This window comes from Adiantum capillus-veneris, chromosome 19 (genome assembly GCF_014529385.1).
Source record: "Adiantum capillus-veneris isolate H3 chromosome 19, ASM1452938v2, whole genome shotgun sequence".
Classification (NCBI taxonomy): Eukaryota; Viridiplantae; Streptophyta; class Polypodiopsida; order Polypodiales; family Pteridaceae; genus Adiantum; species Adiantum capillus-veneris.
In genome coordinates this window covers 108469150-108494331 of record NC_140949.1, presented here as the reverse complement: position 1 = coordinate 108494331, position 25182 = coordinate 108469150, and the positions used below count along the sequence as shown (strand labels likewise).

Genomic DNA, 25182 nt, shown 5'->3' with positions numbered 1-25182 from the left:
AGAACAGATCGTCGCAATAGGCTCCAGGGGATAGCTCGCCGCGGTAGGCTCCAAGAAACTCCACTAGGCATCCAAGAGCACACGCACACACGCCACAATATTGTCAAGTTTTGAAAAAAAAATTGAGAGGCTGTTTACGACCCACGCCGACGCGCAGTCCTTGGAGTAGGTGGTATCGACTAGGAAAAATACAAAAAACAAGAAGAATATGGCGTGGATGCCAATTCTAATCGAAGGGAAGAAAGCAATTGCAGAAGTTGTGCAGCCGGGGGGGGGGGGGGGTGGACGGAAGCAGAGGCGTGAACCTGGGCAGCAGGGCAACGACGTTAGACTCAGCAGCAAGGCAGTGCAGGCGCAGGTGGACGAGAGGGTGGGAAGGGAGTTTGAAATTAATTTTTAATTAAATCAAAGGTGTGGAGAGACATCTCTAAAAGGAGTTGGCTGATGTGGTTAGCGCTGAGATATTTGTGCAGATCCGATTAAGTTCAATGTGCTCATTGATTGTGGGTTTTGCTGCTCTGCGTGCACCAAGGCAGGAAATGGATTCGAGTCTTGAATCTCGGAAGATTCGTATACAATATAATATAGGAACTGCCAATAGAACCCCCTCGGACTCCTTGTAGTATATCCTCTCTCCAACACAAAAGTTAATAGATTTCATTGTTTTTGGTCCACATCAAGGGCCCTTATTAGACGTTAGTTCTCTATCATATGCATATTTTAATACTCACTGTTGCAAGGACCGTGCGTTAATACTCGCTACTGCCAGGACCACACGCCGACGTGCGGTCCTTGCAACAGTGAGTACTAAAATATGCAGTGTGATAGTGGATGGCTGAGAGAAGCAATCACATAGGGCACATGTGGATCCTCCGTTGTGCGTGGCTGGTGAGAGTCGTGGCACAGTGAGAGAGAGAGAGAGAGAGAGAGAGAGAGAGAGAGAGAGAGAGAGAGAGAGAGAGAGAGAGAGAGAGAGAGAGAGAGAGAGAGAGAGAGAGTATCTCATCTAAAACTAGGGCTGGTGGAAGTCATCGTGCAATCAAACATTCCCAAGAAAACTTTGATGCAAGACGAACTTGACTCTGTAGACCTTCAGTGCAAGGAGTTTTACTACTCTAGTTTCAAGTCTCATAGTGTGCCTCTCTCTCTCTCTCTCTCTCTCTCTCTCTCTCTCTCTCTCTCTCTCTCTCTCTCTCTCTCTCTCTCTCTCTCTCTCTCTCTCTCTCTCTCTCTCTCTCTCTCTCTCTCTCCCCCCCCCCCCCCCCTTGCTCCTTTTTTTCTCCAAGCTAGCATAGCAACACATTCCCCAAAATGCAACACCTCAAAAAAATTGAATATACCTCCCCTTGCTGGAGGGCCGTGCTCATGCCGACGTGCGTTCCTTGCATCAAGTAATGACGCAGGGCAAACTTTGATTCTTGCCCTTGCTATAGAGTAGTTGGTGCAGAGCTTAACAACAGCGAGCTCATTCATCCTTGTTGTAGGTTGTCCCCCCCCCCCCCCCCCCCCTCTCTCTCTCTCTCTCTCTCTCTCTGAATCCACTTCAGTCCAAATGGATGCTAAGCACTCAGCGAAGAGAAAGAGCCCGTGGAAAATGCCCCTGGAGAGGAAGGTGATGATGCAAGACCTCCAGCTCAGGAGGAAGACACAGGTGCCACATCATCAAGCTTGATGTCGTACCGGAAAGGAGAATGAGGATGTTCTCATTGACCTAAAGGCCAATTAGCTATACCAATTTGATAAGGATGGCAACCAGTGGAAAGAAAGAGGTATGGGGCAGGTGAAGCTACTCCAGCATAAGAAGACCAAAAACGTTCGATTGGTCATGAAATATATGCAAAATCACTCAATCGTTCCATCTATAAGATGCTTGTAGGAACATCACGGCAGTGACAAGGCTTAGGTCAGAAGCATGCCTCTGATTTTGCAGAAGGAGAGTTGAAAGATGAAATGTTTTGCATTTGCTTTGGGAGTGTGGAAAATGCTCAAGCATTTAAAAAAGTCCTTTGAGGCTGCTCAAAAGGAGATGTCGGGTACCCCAAGGAGGTGGGTGAGTTTCTTGAGGGGCTAAAAGTTGGCGACAAGGAGGCCAAGGGTGAATAAGTGAAGGAGGAATTTGAGGAGTCGACGTCACTAGAGAAGAAATTCATTGCCTCTTCAGAGGAAAAATGGGTGTCACAACCTTCAAGTCTAGAGTGGGTCTTGACTTGTGATGTAAGACCTACGACGCCTACAAGAGTAACTCGGTGGAGACTTTGACACCGGCCATCCTTAGTCGGACATGACACCCATCCTCGCTAGAGACTTACTCAGGCCATGATTGAGTACTATCATAATTGCGATGATGTCCAACTGCATGACAGGCACCTGCTAGAGCTGGAGATCATATCACTAATCGTGCAGGATAAGTAGAGAAAAAAAGTGTAGTAGTGCTTCCTATATATAAGTCCCACACCTTGTGCGATGCTGAGGTTGAGCCACATTGCAATGTACAACAACAATGCTTGTGAGGCCCAATGCTGTGCGATATTGCAAAGGCAAACAACACCTAAGCACCTTTCACTTATACATGGAATGAAATAATAAATTAAGAGTAAACATAGCACAACATTGGTAGATACAATTTAGATATTTGCTCGGGTTTTAGTTCGCTCGAGAAATCTTGCTCAAGCCATGGTGACACTCGGGTCCCGTGGGGTTTGGGGAAGCGTCCCAAGCAGGGTGAATTTGAAACAAAAACCCCCAAGCTTGCTATGACGAGAATAGTTTTGAGCATAAGTTTAAGCATGTTGTGGATATGGTCAATGTCCAAGGAAAGTTTTGAGTTTTGAGCTCCAAAATAGAGTCATTCTTAACCACTTATTTATGTTGATTGTCCTTGATGAGTTGTGAAGCAAGGAAAGAGACTAGGTTTTAGATACAAAGATTATCTAAGCTAGACCACAATTGAGTAAGTGGAATAGGGTGCTGCAACAAGAGTTTAGATTGGGGTTTGGTGCAACACCCAAGCGGGGTCCCGTGGGGTTTGGGGCACCGTTGTCCCAAGCAGGGTGAATTTGAAACGAAAACCCCCAAGCTTGCTATGACAAGAATAGCTTTGAGCATAGTTTAGGCATGTTGTGGATATGGTAAATGTACAAGGAAAATTTTGAGTTCTGAGCTCCAAAATAGAGTCATTCTCCACCACTTATTTATTTTGATTGTCCTTGGTGAGTTGTGAAGCAAGGAAAGAGACTAGGTTTTAGATACAAAGATTATCTAAGCTAGACCACAATTGAGAAAGTGGAATAGGGTGGTGCAACAAGAGTTTAAATTGGGGTTTGGTGCAGCACCCCAAGCGGGGTCTCGTGGGGTTTGGAGCAGCGTCCCAAGCAGGGTGAAGGGGCGGCAGTCCCTCTGGGGTTTCGAGCAACGTCCCGAGCAGGGTCGAGGGCAGTAGCCTCCGCAGGGTTTGGGACATCATCCCAAGCGGGGTCAAGGGGAAGAATCCCCTATGGGGTTCTGGGCATCGCCCCGAGCAGGGTCGAGGGGCGGCATCCCCCGCAGGGTTTGGGGCAGCTCCCCAAGTGGGGTCAAGGGGCCTCCCTTGAAAATCAATGAGGTTTTACATCTTTTGAACATGAATTTTCACTTGTACGGTATGCCAAATTTTTTATTTTTAAAAAAACTCGGTTGGTCAAAACAAAAGGAAATCGCTCAAAAGGTAGATGAGTTTTAAGTTTTAAAGTACACGTTGCATTTTAGATAACCCTACCACAGAAACACACAGCAAACCAAGCGAAACACAGATGAAACACGGGAGATTCTTTCTCACATGCAGAGAGGGATTTCTTGCTTGCGCATACAAGGAGACCATAGCGCATGCGAAATAGGTTGTGCATAGCACGATAGGGGTGACATCGCATTCAAAAGAAGGCCTTCTAGCTTGCACGCATAAAGAGACCACATCATGTGAAAAACAGAGCATGAAAAACACAACAAAGGCAATCACACTCAAGGCTTCAACATCACAAAAAGAAAAATCTTTTAATGTGTAAATCGAACGCGTTTGACAAGGTGCACTGCATCTCCCTCCCTCTCTCTCTCTCTCACTCACTCTCCATCTACGTCAGGTTTCTATCTTTATGTTTTTCTCTCCAAGAAACCAAAACGGTTCTCTTTCTCTGTGCTTCCTTCTTACACACACATATACATGGGTGTTTTGCACACACACACAACCCACACATAAACATGATGAAAACTCCTTTCCTTCACACTGTTCACCTTCCTTGCTCCCATAAAGACCCACATACAAACGAAATCACACATATTTACATAGATACTCTATCTCTCTCACACATACATATACACAAAATCCAAATTTCTAATTCTTGCTCTATTTTTCCTACTTCTATAGGTGCATCCATCGGTAATAATCCAGTGTATGCATGTTGTTAATATGATTGGTAGTGTGTTTGCCTTGCCTATGTATGTAGGTCCATATGTTTATGTATATGCATGGTAGAAATGTATAATATCTCATGTTGATATACATATAGAACATACTAATACATATGCTTGTACATGGCATAGTATGGATACATGACATACATACATATACATTAAAAAAAAAATTGTACATAAGCATGTAAATTTCAGTAGTTGACTTACTTGTGTCTTCCAGTGAAGTTGCTTTCTTTGGTATTTTGCTGCTTTCTATCCAATGCCTCTGTAAATGTGATTCCTTGTTTAATTTCTCAACAAAGGTAGCGTAGCTTACTGAGGTTTCTAATGAACATGATAGTTGAAACTAGGAGAGGCTCATAGATAATACATGAAATGAAAATTTACCTACTATTGGGATGAAATAAGATAGGTTCTCAGTATAAAGAAGGTTATAGATTGAGGTTGGACAAGTGGTGGACCTTGCTCTAATGCTATAACATCTCCCTCAAGTAGAAAATTTTGAATTGAAGCGGGAAATTTTTAATTTAGGCGATAAATTTTGAATTTTGAATCCAAGCGGGAAAATTTGAATCCAAGCAGGAAAATTTCAATCCAAGCAAGAAACTTTTAATTTAGGTCGAACACATGGTGGATTTAATTTGAATCCAAGCAGGAAAATTTCAATCCAAGCAAGAAACTTTTAATTTAGGTCGAACACATGGTGGATTTAGAAACCAAGCAAGCCATGCTGCTAGATATAATAGTCGATGATAGGTTGTACATGTGGTGGACCTTGCATCGATTCTCCATGCTTAGCTTAGACTATGGTCCTTGTGGCTCTCTATGCTCCAATGGAGCTTAGATTGAACAAGTGGTGGACCTTGTGGTTATTTGTGTGTCAATAATAGAGTTTAGCTTGAAGAAGTTTCAGAGATTGTCACTTTTTTTGCTTCAATGATAGATTTTTCCTTCAATGATAGACCTTGCATCATTTCAGCTTAGACTAAGGATCTTGTGGCTCTGTATTGTTCAAATAAGCTTAGCTTGAACAACTGGTGCACCTTGGGGCTGTCTATTCTTTGATGGGGCTTATATTAAATAAGCGGTGGACCCATGCGTTTTTCTTCCATGCCTAACTTAAAATGTGGACCTTGCATCTCTCTATTCTTGACTAGACCTTAGCTTGGATAAGTGACCTTGTCGCTTTTTATGCTTTAATAGGACTTTTCTTAGACAAGTGGTGGAACCTTGCATCCATTCTTCATGTCTAAATTAGATTGTGGACCTTGTGGCTCTCTATGCTTCAATGGATCCTAGCTTGGACAAGTGGTTGACCTTCTGGCTATCTATTCTACAATAGAGTGGGTCTCTAGGCTAGAATAAATCTTATCTTAAACAAGTGGTGAACCTTGTGAATCTCTATGCTTTAATAGAGCTTAGGCTTCAATAAATGGTGGACCTTGCATCAGTTCTCCATGCATATAGTAAATTATAGGCCTTGTAAGTATTTATGATACAATGGAGATGGACAAGTGGTGGACCTTGTGGCTCTCTATGTTTGAATATAGCTTAAGCATGAACAAGTGATGGACGTTCCATCATTTGTCCAAGCTTAGATTAAATGGTGGACCTTCTATCACTCAATGCTTCAATAGAGATTATCTTGAATAGGTGGTGGACATTATGGCTCTCTATTCTTCAGTGAAGTGATGCTCAATGCTTCAAGGGAGCTTAGCTTGAAGAAGTGGTGGACCTTGCATCAATTTTCCATGCATACCTTAGATTGTGGACATTCTGGCTCTGTGTGCTTTCATTGGATCTTGTGGCTCTATATGATGTAATGATGATTAGCTTGGACAAGTGGTGGACCTTGTAGATCTCTATGCTTTAATAGAGCTTATGTTTGGACAAGTGGTGGAATTTGCACCTACTTCCCAATTCTTAGTCTAAATGGCCAAGTGATGGATCTAGGATCTACTCATGCCACAAACATTGTGTAAAATTACAAGTGTTATGATGGCCAAGTGTTGAATGCACCAAAATTTAAGACCTGGTTAGAATGGCCAAGTGGTGGATCTAGGAGACACCAACAATTGGATCCACAATTCAAGCCTTGGTTATAATGGCCAAGTGGTGGATCTTTGTTGCACCTACTTCCCAATTCTTTGTCTAAATGGCCAAGTGGTGGATCTAGGATCTACTCATCCCACAAACATTGTGTAAAATTACAAGTGTTATGATGGCCAAGTGTTGAATGCACCTAGCTTTAAGATATGGTTAGAATGGCCAACTGATGCACCTAGGAGACACCAAAAATTGTATCCACAATTCAAGATTTTGTTATAATGGCCAAGTGGTGGATCTTCGATGCATCTACTTCCCAATGAATAGTCTAATGGCCAAGTGTTGGATCTAGGATCTACCCATTCCATAAACATTGTGTAAAATTACAAGTGTTATGATGGCCAAGTATTGAATGCACCTAACTTTATGACATGGTTAAAATGGCCAAGTGGTGGGTCTAGGAGACACCAACAATTGGATCCACGATTCAAGCCTTTGTTATAATGGCCAAGTGGTGGATCTTTGATGCACCTACTTCCCAATTAATGGTCTAAATGGACAAGTGTTTGATTTAGGATCTACTCATCCCATAAACATTGTGTAAAATTACAAGTGTTATGATAGCCAAGTGTCGAATACACCTAACTTTAAGAAATATCTAGAATGGCCTAGTGGTAGATCTGGGAGACACCAACAATTGGATCCACATTTCAAGCCTTCGTTATGATGGCCAAGTGGTGGACCTTTGATGCACCTACTTCCCAATTATTAGTCTAAATGGCCAAGTGGTGGATCTAAGATCTACTCATCAAACAAACATTGTGTAAAATTACCAGTGTTATGATGGCCAAGTGCTGAATGCACCTAGCTTAAAGACATGGCTAGAATGGCCAAGTGGTGGATATAGGAGACACCAACAATTGGATCCACATTTCAAACCTTTGTTATAATGGCCAAGTGGTGGATCTTTGTTGCACCTACTTCCCAATTCTTAGTCTAAATGGCCAAGTGGTGGATCTAGGATCTACTCATCCCACAAACATTGTGTAAAATTACCAATGTTATGATGGCCAAGTGTTGAATGCACCCAACTTTAAGACATGGCTAGAATGGCCAAGTGGTCGATCTAGGAGACAAGTGGTGGATCTAGGAGACACCAAGAATTGGATCCACATTTCAAGCCTTCGCTATAATGGTCAAGTGATGAATTTTTGTTGCACCTACTTCACAATTTTTATGCTAAATGCCAAGTGGTGGATCTAGGATCTACTCATCCCACAAACATTGTGTAAAATACAAGTGTTATGATGGCCAAATGTTGAATGTACCTAACTTTAAGACATGGGTTAAATGGCCAAGTCATGGATTTATGACACACCAACAATTGGATCCACAATTCAAGCCTTTGTTATAACGGCCAAGTTGTGGATCTTTGATGCACCTACTTCCCGATTCTTAGTCTAAATGGCCAAGTCCTGGATCTAGGATCTACTCACTATACAAACATTGTGTAAAATTACCAGTGTTATGATGGCCAAGTACTGAATGCACCTAATTTTAACACATGGATAGAATGGCCAAGTGGTGGATCTAGAGGACACCTATAATTAGATCCACATTTCAAGCCTTCGTTATAATGGCCAAGTGGTAGATCTTTGCTGCACCTACTTCCCAATTCTAAGTCTAAATGGCCAAGTGGTAGATCTAGGATCTACTCATCCCACAAACATTGTGTAAAATTACAAGTGTTATGATGGCTAAGTGTTGAATACGCCTAACTTTAAGACATGGTTATACTGGCCAAGTGGTGGATCTATGAGACATCAACAATTGGATCCACATTTCAAGGCTTTGTTATAATGGCCAAGTGGTGGATCTTTGTTGCACCTACTTCCCAATTCTTTGTCTAAATAGCCAAGTGGTGGATCTAGGATCTACTCATCCCACAAACATTGTGTAAAACTACAAGTGTTATGATAGCCAAGTGTTGAATGCACCTAACTTTAAAACATGGTTAGAATGGCCAAGTGGTGGATTAAGGAGACACAACAATTGGATCCACATTTAAAGCCTTCGCTATAATGGTCAAGTGATGGCTATTTGTTGCACCTCAATCACAATTTTTAGGCTAAATGGCCAAGTGGTGGATCTAGGATCTACTCATCCCACAAACATTCTGTAAAATTACAAGTGTTATGATGGACAAGTGTTGAATGCACCTAACTTTAAGACATGGTTAGAATGGCCAAGTGGTGGATTGAAGATACACCAACAATTGGATCCACAATTCAAGCCTTGGTTATAATGGCCAAGTGGTGGATCTTTGCTGCACCTACTTCCCAATTCTTAGTCTTAATAGCCAAGTAGTGGATCTAGGATCTACTCATCCCACAAACATTGTGTAAAACTACAAGTGTTATGATGGCCAAGTGTTGAATGCACCTAACTTTAACACATGGTTAGAATGGCCAAGTGGTGGATCTAGGAGACACCAACAATTGCATCCAAAATTCAAGCCTTTGTTATAATGGCCAAATGGTGGATCTTTGATGCACCTACTTCCCAATTCTAAGTCTAAATGGCCAAGTGGTAGATCTAGGATCTACTCATCCCACAAACATTGTGTAAAATTACAAGTGTTATGATGGCTAAGTGTTGAATACGCCTAACTTTAAGACATGGTTATACTGGCCAAGTGGTGGATCTATGAGACATCAACAATTGGATCCACATTTCAAGGCTTTGTTATAATGGCCAAGTGGTGGATCTTTGTTGCACCTACTTCCCAATTCTTTGTCTAAATAGCCAAGTGGTGGATCTAGGATCTACTCATCCCACAAACATTGTGTAAAACTACAAGTGTTATGATAGCCAAGTGTTGAATGCACCTAACTTTAAAGCATGGTTAGAATGGCCAAGTGGTGGATTAAGGAGACACAACAATTGGATCCACATTTAAAGCCTTCGCTATAATGGTCAAGTGATGGCTATTTGTTGCATCTACTTCACAATTTTTAGGCTAAATGGCCAAGTGGTGGATCTAGGATCTACTCATCCCACAAACATTGCGTAAAATTACAAGTGTTATGATGGCCAAGTGTTAAATGCACCTAACTTTAAGACATGGTTAGAATGTCCAAGTGGTGGATTGAAGAGACACCAACAATTGGATCCACAATTCAAGCCTTGGTTATAATGGCCAAGTGGTGGATCTTTGCTGCAACTACTTCCCAATTCTTAGCCTTAATAGCCAAGTAGTGGATCTAGGATCTACTCATCCCACAAACATTGTGTAAAACTACAAGTGTTATGATGGCCAAGTGTTGAATGCACCTAACTTTAACACATGGTTAGAATGGCCAAGTGGTGGATCTAGGAGACACCAACAATTGCATCCAAAATTCAAGCCTTTGTTATAATGGCCAAATGGTGGATCTTTGATGCACCTACTTCCCAATTCTTAGTCTTAATGACCAATTGGTGTATCTAGGATCTACTCATCCTACAAACATTGTGTAAAATTACCAGTGTTATGATGGCCAAGTGATGAATGCACCTAACTTTAAGACATGGCTAGAATGGCCAAGTGGTGGATCTAGGAGAAACCAACAATTGGATCCACATTTCAAGCCTTGGTTATAATGGCCAAGTGGTGGATCTAGGATCTACTCATCCCACAAACATTGTGTAAAAATACAAGTGTTATGATGGCCAAGCGTTGAATGCACCTAGCTATAATACATGGTTAGAATGGCCAAGTGGTGGATCTATAGCTAGGAGACACCAACAATTGGATCCACAATTCAAGCCTTTGTTATAATGGCCAACTGATGCACCTAGTTCCTGATTATTAGTCTAGATGGCCAAGTGGTGGATCTAGGATCGAACTTTTAGACATGGTTAGAGTTGGCAAGTGGTGGATCTAGGAGACACCAACAATTGGATTCACAATTCAAGCATTTGTTATAATGGCCAAGTGTGGTTCTTTGAGGCACCTACTTCCCAATTCTTAGTTTAAATGGCCAAGTTCTAGATCTAGGATCTATTCATCCCACAAACATTCTGTAAAATTACAAGTGTTATGATGGCCAAGTGTTGAATGCACCTAACTTTAAGACATGGTGAGAATGGCCAAGTTGTGGATCTAGGAGACACCAACATTTGGATCCAAAATTCAAGCCTTTGTTATAATGGCCAAATGGTGGATCTTTGATGCACCTACTTCCCAATTCTTAGTCTTAATGACCAAGTGGTGTATCTAGGATCTACTCATCCTACAAACATTGTGTAAAATTACCAGTGTTATGATGGCCAAGTGATGAATGCACCTAACTTTAAGACATGGTTAGAATGGCCAAGTGGTGGATCTAGGAGAAACCAACAATTGGATCCACATTTCAAGCCTTTGTTATAATGGCCAAGTGGTGGATCTTTGTTGCACCTACTTCCCAATTCTTTGTCTAAATGGCCAAGTGGTGGATCTAGGATCTACTCATCCCACAAAATTGTGTAAAACTACAAGTGTTATGATAGCCAAGTGTTGAATGCACCTATCTTTAAGGCATGGTTAGAATGGCCAAGTGGTGGATTAAGGAGACACAACAATTGGATCCACATTTAAAGCCTTCGCTATAATGGTCAAGTGATGGCTATTTGTTGCACCTACTTCACAATTTTTAGGCTAAATGGCCAAGTGGTGGATCTAAGATCTACTCATCCCACAAACATTGCGTAAAATTACAAGTTTTATGATGGCCAAGTGTTGAATGCACCTAACTTTAAGACATGGTTAGAATGGCCAAGTGGTGGATTGAAGAGACACCAACAATTGGATCCACAATTCAAGCCTTGGTTATAATGGCCAAGTGGTGGATCTTTGCTGCAACTACTTCCCAATTCTTAGTCTTAATAGCCAAGTAGTGGATCTAGGATCTACTCATCCCACAAACATTGTGTAAAACTACAAGTGTTATGATGGCCAAGTGTTGAATGCACCTAACTTTAACACATGGTTAGAATGGCCAAGTGGTGGATCTAGGAGACACCAACAATTGCATCCAAAATTCAAGCCTTTGTTATAATGGCCAAATGGTGGATCTTTGATGCACCTACTTCCCAATTCTTAGTCTTAATGACCAATTGGTGTATCTAGGATCTACTCATCCTACAAACATTGTGTAAAATTACCAGTGTTATGATGGCCAAGTGATGAATGCACCTAACTTTAAGACATGGCTAGAATGGCCAAGTGGTGGATCTAGGAGAAACCAACAATTGGATCCACATTTCAAGCCTTGGTTATAATGGCCAAGTGGTGGATCTAGGATCTACTCATCCCACAAACATTGTGTAAAAATACAAGTGTTATGATGGCCAAGCGTTGAATGCACCTAGCTTTAAGACATGGTTAGAATGGCCAAGTGGTGGATCTATAGCTAGGAGACACCAACAATTGGATCCACAATTCAAGCCTTTGTTATAATGGCCAAGTGGTGGATCTTTGATGCACCTACTTCTCAATTTTTAGTCTACATGGCCAAGTGTTGGATCTAGAATCTACTCATTTCATAAACATTGTGTAAAATTACAAGTGTTATGATGGCCAAGTGTTGAATGCACCTAACTTTATGACATGGTTAGAATGGCCAAGTGGTAGATCTTTGATGCATCTACTTTCCAATTCTTAGTCTAAATGGACAAGTGGTGGATCTACGATCTACTCATCACCCAAATATTGTGTAAAATTACCAGTGTTAGGATGACCAAGTACTGAATGCACCTAACTTTAAGACCTGGCTAGAATAGCCAAGTGTTGGATCTATGAGACGATTGGATCCACATTTCAAGGCTTTGTTATAATGGCCAAGTGGTGGATCTTTGTTGCACCTACTTCCCAATTCTTAGTCTAGATGGCCAAGTGGTGGATCTTTGTTGCACCTACTTCCCAATTCTTAGTCTAGATGGCCAAGTGGTGGATCTAGGATCTACTCATCCCACAAACATTGTGTAAAACTACAAGTGTTATGATGGCCAAGTGTTGAATGCACATAACTTTACGACACGATTAGAATGGCCAAGTGGTGGATCTAGGAGACACCAACAATTGGATCCACAATTCAAGCCTTTGTTATAATGGCCAAGTGGTGGATATTTGATGCACCTACTTCCCAATTCCTAGTCTAAGTGTCAAAGTGGTGGATCTAGAATCTACTCATCCCCAAAACATTGTGTAAAATTACCAGTGTTATGATGAACAAGTGTTGAATGCACCTAACTTTAAGACATGGATAGAATGGCCAAGTGGTGGATCTAAGAGACAATTGGACCCACATTTCAAGGCTTTGTTATACTGGCCAAGTGGTGGATCTTTGTTGCACCTACTTCTTGATTCTTAGTCTAGATGGCCAAGTGGTGGATCTAGGATCTACTCATTCCACAAACATTGTGTAAAACTACAAGTGTTATGATGGCCAAGTGTTGAATGCACATAACTTTACGACAAGATTAGAATGGCCAAGTGGTGGATTTAGGAGACACCAACAATTGGATCCACAATTCAAGCCTTTGTTATAATGGCCAAGTGGTGGATCTTTGATGCACCTACTTCCCAATTCTTAGTCTAAGTGTCGAAGTGGTGGATCTAGGATCTACTCATCCCACAGACATTGTTTAAAATTACCAATGTTATGATGGTCAACTGCTGACTCTACTTAACTTTAAGATATGGCTAGAATGGGCAAGTGGTGGATCTAGGAGACACTAACAATTGGATCCACATTTCAAGCCTTTATTATAATTGCCAAATGGTGGATCTTTGTTGCACCTACTTCCTAATTCTTATTCTAAATGGCCAAGTGGTGGATCTAGGATCTACTTATCCCACAAACATTGTGTAAAACTACAACTGTTATAATGGCCAGGCGTTAAATGCAGCTTACTTTAAAACATGGTTAGAATGGCCAATTGGTGGATCTATGAGACACCAACAATTGGATCCACAATTCCAACCTTTGTTATAATGGCCAAGTGGTGGATCTTTGATGCACCTACTTCCCAATTCTTAGTCTAAATGGCCAAGTGGCGGATCTAGGATCTAGCTTTAAGACATGGTTAGAGTTTCCAAGTGGTGGATCTAAGAGACACCAACAATTGGATCCACAATTCAAGCCTTTGTTATAATGGCGAAGTGGTGGATTTTTGATGCACCTACTTCCCAATTCTTAGTCTAAATGGCCAAGTGTTGGATCTAAGATGTACTCATCCCACAAACATTGTGTAAAATTACAAGTGTTAAGATGGCCAAGTGTTGAATGCACCTAACTTTAAGACATGGTTCAAATGCCCAAGTGGTGGATCTAGAAGACACAACAATTGAATCCACATTTCAAGAACCCGTTATAATGGCCAAGTGGTGGATCTTTGATGCACGTACTTCCCAATTTTTAGTCTAAATGGGCAAGTGTTGGATCTAGGATTTACTCATTTCATAAACATTGTGTCAAATTACAAGTGTTATGACAGCCAAGTGTTGAATTCACATAAACTTTATGACATGGTTAGAATGGCCAAGTGCTGGATCTAGGAGACACCAACAATTGGATCTACAATTCAAGCATTCATTTTAATGGCCAAGTGGTGGATCTTTGATACACCTACTTCCCAATTCTTAGTTTAAATGGCCAAGTGGTGGATCTAGGATCTACTCATCCCACAAACATTGTGTAAAATTACAAGTGTTACGATGGCCAAGTGTTTAGGGTTTTGGGAAATTGGCAATATGCACATCATGATGCATGTATCTTACAAGAGGCTTTTTTTTAAAGTGAATCGTGATAACATGCAAATTATAAAACTTATTTTTTTTGGGTTTTTAACATGTTCTATTAGATCTAGACAATTTTATTAGGAGTGACTTATTTGTATTGCATTTTACACAAGTAGACATACCATTTTATAATCAAAATGATTATCAACCTCAATAAATATATTCTTGCACAATTATTTGAAGTCCCTAAGTCAGTGTATGCTTTGTTTGAACTAGCACGATGAAAAATATAAGTAATAAATTCACAATATGCTGAACTGTTTCAGATTTTTAACATATATTATTTGATTTGGATAAAGTTCTTGAAAACTATTTGTTTGCTCTGCATTTTACACAAGTAAACATTGCATTTTTTTGTGAAATTTTTTTCCAATGTGTTTCAATATAATCATGCATATTTCTTAAAGTCTTCAAGTCACAGTTATGGTTTGTCTTAAACTAGTGTGAGAGTGTTAGTGCAGTGTGCACCCATAAATTTGTATTTGATATGTTGCTTTTATTGTCCAATGCTAAAATGACGCCAGATCAAAAGAAAATTTTTATGTGTGCTATCCGAAAAGAATGGAATTTGGGAATATCATCATATGCAGATGGTCGCATACAACAGATTAATGAAAGAAACATCGTTGTTAAAGACCTCACTTGCACTATATGGGAGAACACAAAGTGTAGGCTGCAAGGTGAAGGCCAATATGAGTTGTTGATTCCAACAGGGATTCAAGGATTTGACCCCCACCACAAGGTTAGGACAATGTTAGGCAATATGAAAGTGTGTTGCAGAGACTTAAGGGAAGATATCCCTCCTACCTGCAATATGACAAAATTAGAGCTCTAGGAAAAATTATGGGAGGAATAGAAGGTCAAGATGAAGCGGGTGAAAGCTCAGGACCAAGGTTCCTTACCCAAGAGATTGAAGATGGCCCAAGATGCGCAAGCGGCTGTGGGTGGCCGATCAGATACCAACAACATCGACATAATCATGCGTACGACATTGAATGCCAAGTGCACTCATTTGATTGGCATTCCCCATGAGGCACTGGTAGAAGGTACAAGGGTTAGAGAACGCTCTTTTGATATGTGTATATTATACACCATTAAAGGCATCTCTTTCTTTCCAGAGAACATTACATATGTGGGAAAATGCTACGAGGGAGGGAGTGAGGCAAAATTTGATAGCTTTTAGACAAAGCAAGGAATGCAAACACTTCACCCTTCCATTGTAAGATGCATTGACTTTACCACTGAAGATCCCTAGATCACAATCTTTCCATACTACAATGGGGGCACCTTGGGGACATGATGTGCCGCTTGCCACTCACCCACGAAGCATTCAAATGCCACATGCATAGGCTACACAATGGATGGAGGTCATTGCTACCTACAAATTAGCGCTTACCAGAGATAGATTGCACGGATCAAAGCAGTGCTTGAGCAGATTCCAACAATCTGTCACTCTTTAACTGATGGCGTTGCGGCTACTCACTTGATTGGTATAGTGCACAACGATCTGCATCCTTTCAACATAATGTTGGACTTTACTCGCACAAATAAAACCCACATTGGCATTATTGATTGATGAATGATGCTTAGAATGCCAGCTAAGCATGTAACAAATGATTATCTCCATCCAAGCAGACGGTCGGACCTTGCAATTTTGGAGGCACAAAAAGCAAGGGAAGGAGAGATTGCAAAGTGACTGTGGATTTCTCCAGAAATATATGATCTACGATGCGTAGATGCATAACTAAAGCAAGAGACATTTATGTATTACTTTATCTATTTTACATGTTGATAGACTTTTGGAGTGCAGCTAGGAAAGTTTATTTCGTAGAAGAAGTATTCTACCACCCTGATCAAGATGTCATGAGGGCCATTCAGATAACAATAGACTATTGGATGAAGTTAAGAGAGTGGGAAACTAGAAGAAATGCAGTAGATGTTTTGATCTTTTTCAAAGAACATTTAAAGGCATACCCTAATCTTGTCTAACGACTTATTGAACTTGGGCCATCTTTTTACTCGTCCTGAACATTTTTGTGATATACATTTGTCTTGTTGTCTTGGTATTTCATTTGTATTGAAGTCTATTATCTGGGTTTGGGGTGGTTCACCTCATTGAGTCATGTCTTATATTTCAATTGAATCAATTGTCTTGTATTTCGATTGGATCAATTATCTTTAGTCAGTGGTCTTGTGGATCAATTGGTTTCATTAGTTGTGATTTTGTTTTTTGCATCAATTGCGATTTGATTTAAGGGGCATACGACATGTTATGTAGTGGAGGAGACTGTTGTCTTTGTGTATCTATGAGACTATTGAATCGTGAGAATATATTTTTTTCAATGATATTGAATATTTTTTTATTTTTACATTGCAACTCTAAGATAAAATAGCCGATGAAGAACAAGTTTGTGGTACCCAATCAGTGCGTGATGATCAACAACAAGCGGCTGTTAATGCATTTTAGCGCATGAAATCTCTAATCAGCAAGCGACGCACACTGCACGATGACTATCAAAATGGGCAAATCCAAACCACATACAATGGAAAGATATTAATAAAGAAGTGACCAAGGATATGATTAAAGCAATATGGCCATGTGAGGATGCGGAGATAAAGAAAGAATGGTGGAAGGTATAGAAGCTTCTCCACAAAGAGATCAAAGAAAAAGCTGAGAGGATCTACTTGGAAGTGTATGGCCCATCCACTGCACAATGTAGATTGTTCGTTATATTTTGCAAAAATGTTATATGTTCATTTTGTGCAACAGTGACCAGTTGACTTTTTGTAGAAGGAGACAACTATTGCCACCCATGATATCAGGGAGAGTTGTGTCACTTTCACTCGAGATGAGCTGGCATTGACAGTTGAAGGCACCGACCGATAGTTAAAAAGATATTTACACGACACAACTGACAGAGAAATATGCATAAATAACACGGATTTATATAGCCACCCAAACACCCCAAGATGTTAAGAATCTAACACAATGAGTGAATCCTTCGCCTGTATAAGGGATACATATTAATCACCTTGTCTTGCATCCATATTTGGTCCCCTCATCTACTTTGGATGCATCTTCATCTTCCCAATTTTCATTTTTCTACAAGAATTTTGATGGATGGAGTGGATACTATACATTGACACGTGGTGTGTTAAGGAAATTTCCTAGGCTTTTTGCTAAAGACTACACCAATGTGTGTGGAGTAGATGTTGTTCAACACAAAATTGAGTTGAAGCCAGAGGCCACACCTAAGGCTCAGAAGCTACGAGGTCTAGGAGTCATCAACGAGAAGGCTTTACTCAAGGAGGTAAGAAAGCTTCTAGCAGCAGGTTTCATTTATCCAGTGGAGAATTCAGAGTGGGTCTCTCCTGTTGTTTTCACTCCTAATAAAAATGGCAAGTGGAGGGTGTGCGTGGATTACCTTCCACTCAATGAGGCAACAAAAAGAGATCACATTTCCCTCCCATTTAAAGATGAGATACTAAATGAGGTAGCTGGTCATGAGAAGTACACTGTGTGTGATGGCTACTCGGGTTACTTTCAAATAGGTATCGCATTGGAAGATCAGTTGAAAACAACCTTCATCACTCCTTGGGGTTGTTATGCTTTTAGAGTCATGCCATTTGGACTGACAAATGCTCCTGCAACTTTCCAACGCTTCATGAACATGGTGTTTCAAGCATTCTTTGGAAAGTCCATTAGGGTTTTTATTGATGTTTTTTGCATTTATAACTCAAAATCATTGCATCTACAAAAGGTAGAAGAAGGTTTAAAGACGCTCTACGACATGGGAGGTCAACGCAACCCCGACAAGTGTCACATAGGTGAGAATGAAGTGATCTTGCTTGGTCACAAGGTTTCCTATAAAGGCATTGAGGTGGATACTTCAAAGGCAAAGGCTCTTATTGAGCTCCCATCACCCAAGAATCTCAAAGAGGTCATCTCATTCATTCAAAAGGTGAAGTATATGTCACGCTTTATTCACTTAGCTTCGGAGTTGCTTCATCCTTTGCAAAAGTTGACACAACAAGTAGAATTTGCATGGTCTTATGAGCTTGAAGAGTACTTTTGTAACATTAAAGTCATTTTGTCAGAGCTACCAATACGAGCATGCCTCCTTGTTGGGAGTACACATTCTTTGTTAGCTCTAGTGTTGGGAAGGAAACAATTGGTGCAGTTTTATTACAACAAGATCCCCACAGTACCAGGATGCGACCCATCTACTTTGCTAGTAGGGTCATGAATGCTTTGGAGAGAGGCTACACGGAGGCAGAACTCATGATTCTTTCTCTCATGTTTGCGGTGAGAAAGTTCAGATCCTACTTGCTACCAAAACCTTTTGTAATTCTGACTGTGCAGAAAATTTGTTTCCTTGGGTGTCATCTCAAATGAATCTTAGCACTAGGATCTCAAAGTGGATTATGGAATTGCAAGAGTTCCAATACTCTTTCAAGGTAGAAGATAGTGTGCATGCACAATTGGCAGGGATCCTTAATTATAGGGTACATGAGAAGGAGATTAAGGTGCCTGAAGTAAAGACCCTACCATTGCCACCACCTAAAATTATTCCTAATGCTTTTACCTTGTTCTTTGATGGAGCTTTTTGACGAGTCACAGGAAAAGCAGGGGGAGGGCTAGTATTGCTCAACCCAAGTGGAGAGGTGGTCATGAAAGAGAAGGTCAATCTACCAGGTTCACCTAGAAAAAATGAAGCAGAATACGACACTCTACTTCATGGTTTAAAGATATGCATTGGCCAAGGTATACAACGTCTCATGGTAAAAGGGGATGCACTTCTCATTATGAAGCAAAATTTAGGCATTTGGGCATGCAAGAATGAAAGCTTAAGGACAAAAGTTCATGCCATTCGTAGGAAGTTTAATCAGTTTGAAGAAGTGCAACTATATCATATTCGTAGGAAACAAAATGAAGATGCCGATTTACTTGCACAACAAGCAGTTACATGTGTTGAGAAAGAAGTGCAGGTCATCATGGTGGCAGCAACTATCAAGCAACTGAGATACCAAGGATTGGAGTCATTGACTCCCATTATTAGCTACATTTTGGAGAGCGAGTTTCCACAAGACTTCACGAAGGCTCAGAAGAGGAGACTCATGGAAAAGGCAAGCACGTATCTCTTTCTAGAATGATCCCTCTATCAAAGAGGGAAGGATCAAGTGTGCAGAAGAGTACCAACTATCAAGGAAATTCCAGCCATTCTAAAAGGTTTGCATGAAGAGGCATGTGGTGGTCATTTTGCCCAAGAGTTAACTGTGAAGAAGATTTTGCTTGCGGGGTATGTTTGGCTAAGTCTGCATGTGGATGTCCAACATTGGTGTAAAAGTTGTCACAATTGTCAGGTAAATGGGAATAGAAGATTGGTTTATGGTCCAAGGCAAATCGTGCTTGCAAATGGACCCTTTGAAAAGTGGGGCATTGATGCTATGGGTCCTCTCCCTAGGACAAAAAATGGTAAACTCTACATTCTGGTGGCTGTAGACTAGGTGGGTGGAAGCACAAAGCATGGCAAAGGTAAATGAGAGGACAATGAGCAAATTTGTCTACACTCACATTTGTTGTAGATTTGGCACACCTTTGGAGATTGTTTCTGATAATGGTCCAGGGTTAAGAAAGAGATTGCTCACAGAAGTCTGTGAAGAACTTCACATTCTACATCGTCATAGTACACCCTACTATCCCCAATCCAAGGGTCTGGTAGAAAAAGCTAATGGTGTCATTGCAGGCATCATTAGAAAGATGGTGAGAAACAAGACAAAGTTGTGGGATGACTTCTTGGATGGTGCCTTGTGGGCGTATCGAATCACATATAGGGAAGCCACGGAGTTTACACCATTTCACTTGGTCTATGGTCAAGAGGTTTTACAACCAATTGAGCTCAACATTCCAGCAATGCAACTTCATGGCAAAGCAGCACAAGATGATCAAGAAGCATGGATGGATCGACTTATTACCTTAACTGAGCTTGAGTGGAAAAGAGAAGCAGCATACGAGTGCTACAAGAGGAAAGCTACGCAGGCGAAGGAGAAGCTTGACAAGAAACTAAAGGACAAAGGCATCAATGAAGGAGATCTTGTGCTAAGGTATGACAATCGACTCGATAATCGTTTTGATGCCAAATTTGAAACTAGATGGTAGGGGCCATACATAGGTAAGAAGGCTTTCAATTCAAGTTACTATCAACTTATGGACTTGAATGGGAAAGAGCACTCTAGGAAGGTAAATGGTTATCGCTTGAAGCTCTATTTTAGTTGCCTTCTACCAAAGGATCTACCAAAGATGTCAAAGGGCAGTTGTCTCATGTAAGTATTGTTACATGAAGCATGGGTGTAACTCCAGCCAAAATTCTGAGGGGCCAAACAATGAAGATCTCGTCAAGGACTCTGAAGCATTCTCTTTGGAAAAGATGCTCTATGATGGTACATGAATATACCATCATCCTGGGGGAGGGCTAATGATAGCCATTTTTTGGCTCTCCGTAATTGCCATAGTGAGTTAACCCACCCTACCAAAATCATCCAAACACTGTGGCTATCCCTACCATTTCACTGTATATAGGTGTGTGTGAGTTAGGGGACTTTTCCCATATCTTCTTAAAAACCCTTAATTAGCTAGTCACTGGGCTAGTTGAGCAAAAAAAAAAAAATATATATATATATATATATATATAAGTATATTATGGCCCATTTGTGTGTAAATATTTCATTGTATATAGGGCCTAAATAAAAGGATTTTTCATAATTATTTTGGTATTTATTTAAATATTTCTACCTATGGTATGTTATTTATGCTATGCACATTGACTCACCATTAGCATATTTTTTCTTACCATTTTGCATACTCTTTATTCCATATAAAAATAATTTCATGCAAGCTTCTCTTATTTTTGGTGTAACTCCATCCCAACAAAAATCCAAAAAAACTAGTTCTATTTATGTGTATATTTTTTCACGGGTTAATTTTATTTGCGAGTTAATCAATTCGTGTTTTTTTGCTACAGGTGATGCTTTTTCGAGTTTATAGAAGCATGGATTCCACTCATATGTATGCTCTTTAAGGTGGCGTTGTGGTATGTTAAATAAGTACCGAGGGAAGGAGAGAGAAGAAGGATTAGACGGAGAGAGAAAAACATACTTGTGAAATAGAGATAGGATCGGGGTGGGAGAGTACCGACAACGAGAGAGAGAGAGAGAGAGAGAGAGAGAGAGAGAGAGAGAGAGAGAGAGAGAGAGAGAGAGAGAGAGAGAGCCTGAGAGTGGGAGATGAGGGGGAGAGAGGAAAGATAGGTTCAAAATGAAAAAAGTCCGGCTAAAGTTTGGGCAAGAAGGTTCTCAAGCCGGTTCAAATTATTTCATTTAGTAACTTGGTATAGAATTGTTTATGTGTTGGTTTAATGTATATATTTTATAAATATCCTACATTTTAATTGAGATGAAAGTGGGGTTAAGTAAAAGTGGAGTTTTGTTGTGAAGAAGGAGGTTGTGTGCACGTTTTCTAGCTCAAGTTTGGGCAAGAAGGTTCTCAAGCCGGTTCAAATTATTTCATTTAGTATCTTGGTATAGAATTGTTTATGTGTTGGTTTAATTTATATATTTTATAAATATCCCACATTTTAATTGAGATGAAAGTGGAGTTTTGTTGTGAATAAGTAGGTTGTGTGCACGTTTTCTACTCACGTGTGTGTGTGTGTGTGTGTGTGTGTGTGTGTGTGTGTGTGAGAGAGAGAGAGAGAGAGAGAGAGAGAGAGAGAGAGATTTCCTGTTCATATGCGTGTGAAAAGGTTCCAAATCCGGGTCCACAAATAATGTTTTCCGAGCCCTTAGAGAGGCAGTTAGTGGTGGTTACTCATTGCACTATTATATGCCTATAGTATTCATAGAAGAATAATAATCATAGTGTTTCCCAAGCCCTTAGAGAGGCAGTTAGTGTTGTCTACTCATTGCACTTTTAGATGCTTATAAATCTTATAGGGGAATAATAATCGTAGTGACAAATCATGCATATTTTATTGCACACCCCACTTTAAAAGTTAGTGGTGGAGTAGTAGACAATTATAATATTCATATTGACAAATCATACATATATTATTGCACGCTCCAATTTAGCAGTTAGCATATGCTGCGTGGGACCCCTCATGTCACTAACACATGCCACTCTTCCATCACTATCAATGCTTTTTGAGAGCATGGTGCTTTAGCCTATATAAATTTTACAAGGCAAGCACCATATGCTGCACAAGTGAATCGGAGGTGCTAATCAAGAGAGATTTTTTCATTTTCCCTGTACTTATACAATGCCTATAGGATATGCAACTACTGGTAATGAGGTAGTTGCAAAAATCCATGAAGAGCTTCACAAACTCCCCCCCAACGCACCCCTTGAAGAAAAGAAGACGTTTACACAGAGAGAGCGTGACACAAGCAAGGCGATCCGGATGTTCAACCACCTTAATCGCGCTCGCAACACCGGAGACCAGGAACTCAATGATGGCTTTGAGACAATGCGAGAAGCTCTGGGCAAGTGGGAGACATGAGGGTACATAGATAGCTCTCGAAGGGCCGCTTTACAGGCGGAGATTGACCATTTGCTTGTCTGCAAACGCACAATCAACCTGGTCGACATCTCTGGCTCTAATGTGGTTGAAGATTGAGGCAAGATTTAAATAATTATGCACTAAATAATATAGTTAAATAAATATGCACTAGCACATGATAAATTGTACTAGTGTGATGCAAGTTGTACTGTGTGTGTGTGTGTGTGTGTGTGCAGGTTTGATTCCCTACCTAATCATGTAAACAACTTATTTTGATTATATGATGCTTATTTTAACTATATGATGGTGTTCCACTCTTCAGTGCCTTGGCGAGAATAATTCATATGTCTCTGTCTGACTTATTATTATTGAAGTAGCTGTGATACTTTTAATCGGCCTGGTCTACTAACACATCTTCAAGATCTTTCATAATTTAGGGTATTGTTGATATCTTGTAGCTAAACTAAACCGTCAAATGTAACTACAAGCTGTTTGAAAGCCAAATGTAAAGAAAATCTATGTGAGTTTTTTATATAATGCAAGAAAAAGATGAGCATGTCTTTAGTATTTACCCTACTTTTAGTAGAATATACTTTCATGTCAATGTAGGTGTTGTTGCAAACAAGGATGAATGCCTAATAAGCCAATTTGAAACTAGGAATCTAAAAAATATTGATGGTTGTACTTGTTTGGGCGAAGACCTCAAAGTAAAGATACACGCATAGACTCTTGCATATAAAGTAATTAAGAACACTTTACTAAGTTGAAGAACTGCATACGTACATAAACACACACATATAAATAACTATATATATTGTATAAACAAGTACTTTAAAACACTTTACCGAGTTGAAGATCTCCTTACGTACATAAACACACACATATAAATAAATAAATAAAAAGATATTTTATATATATAATATAAATATTATATATAAAACTATATATATTCTTAGACCGACAGTGTAAAGAAATACTGACAAGCAAATGAAATTTTGACAGCATAACAACGTGAAAAATAAAAATAAAACCATTCCATACTTGCTTCTGTGAAAGCTTGCCTAAGTTTTGTTAAGCTTTCCTATTCTATACTTGCTTCCGTGAAGCTTGCCTAACTTTTGTGTATACATGAAACCATGATTATGTTTCTAAACATGAACAAAAAACATGATTATATTCACAAGCAATCAAAATTTCGACAGCATAACGGCGCGAAAATACAAACAAAAAAATTTCCCATTCCATACTTGCTTCCGTGAAGCTTGACTAACTTTTCTGTATACGTGAAATCATGATTATGTTTTCAAACATGAACAAAAAGCATGATTATATTGATAAGCAATCAAAATTTTGGCAGCATAACGGTATGAAAATTCAAACTAAAAAAATTCCCATTCCATACTTGCTTCCGTGCAGCAGCGAATGCTCACGGGAAGAAGAAATTACATAATCAAAAAAGAATATGTTGGTATATTACTTTGGTAAATCCAAAGCTCTCAACAAACTTCTATCTAGTATAATAAATATGAAATCATGGCTGAATTGATAAGGACGATCAACACCAACAACATGTCTTCAGTAATACCAAAAAAGTGGCACCCAAACACCATGGTCACACGTCGTTCCATAAAAATCACAAACTAGAAAAAATGATAGATAATACCAATGTTGATGTCAATCAAGGGCAATGTGATCCGGGTTCATATTGTTGCCAATCAGTCTCCTCATCGCTATCTGCATCAACTGCTGAAATAGCACGTACACATGGAGCCTTGAAGCGTGAAAGATGTTGATGGAAGACCTCTGGATCACTATCTATGCAAAGACAGTGTCTAGACAACTCAACGCAAACATTGCCCAAGCCACCACATCCAGAAAACATATCAACAATGTAGGTGTGATCCGCAGTAAATGTCTGCACAAGCCAGCTAAAAAAAGCAAAAAATATGCGTATTTTTACTTTATGTAACATAGTCCAATAACGCATAGTAGGAAGCATATATTCTTACCGAAAGAAGTCAAGGCTACGCTCGGCGGCACCTCTAAGAGCGTGTCCTCCAATGTACTCTCCGTCGGCGCGCTCCACCAGTATTCCAGACTTGGCATCGAAAGAGTTGTTGTCCACGCTCTCTCCATCTCGTCGATCGTAGATAGGACGTTGACCCTTACGATAAAACAATCCTAGCAATAGTGTTTCCACCTACAAATTACAATTAGAATGTGATCTAATTGAAGAAAACTACAAGCATGCTTTTCAATCAACAAATAAATTTACTTACTCTCTCAATCTCAATGGTCTTTCGCACATAACCA

At 40.0% G+C, this 25182-nt stretch overlaps 1 pseudogene; it reads left to right on the top strand.

Annotated features, from left to right (window-relative positions):
• The first annotated feature begins 208 nt into the window (after positions 1 to 208).
• Positions 209 to 3600, top strand: LOC147434629 (uncharacterized; annotated as a pseudogene).
• Positions 3601 to 25182: the final 21582 nt, after the last annotated feature.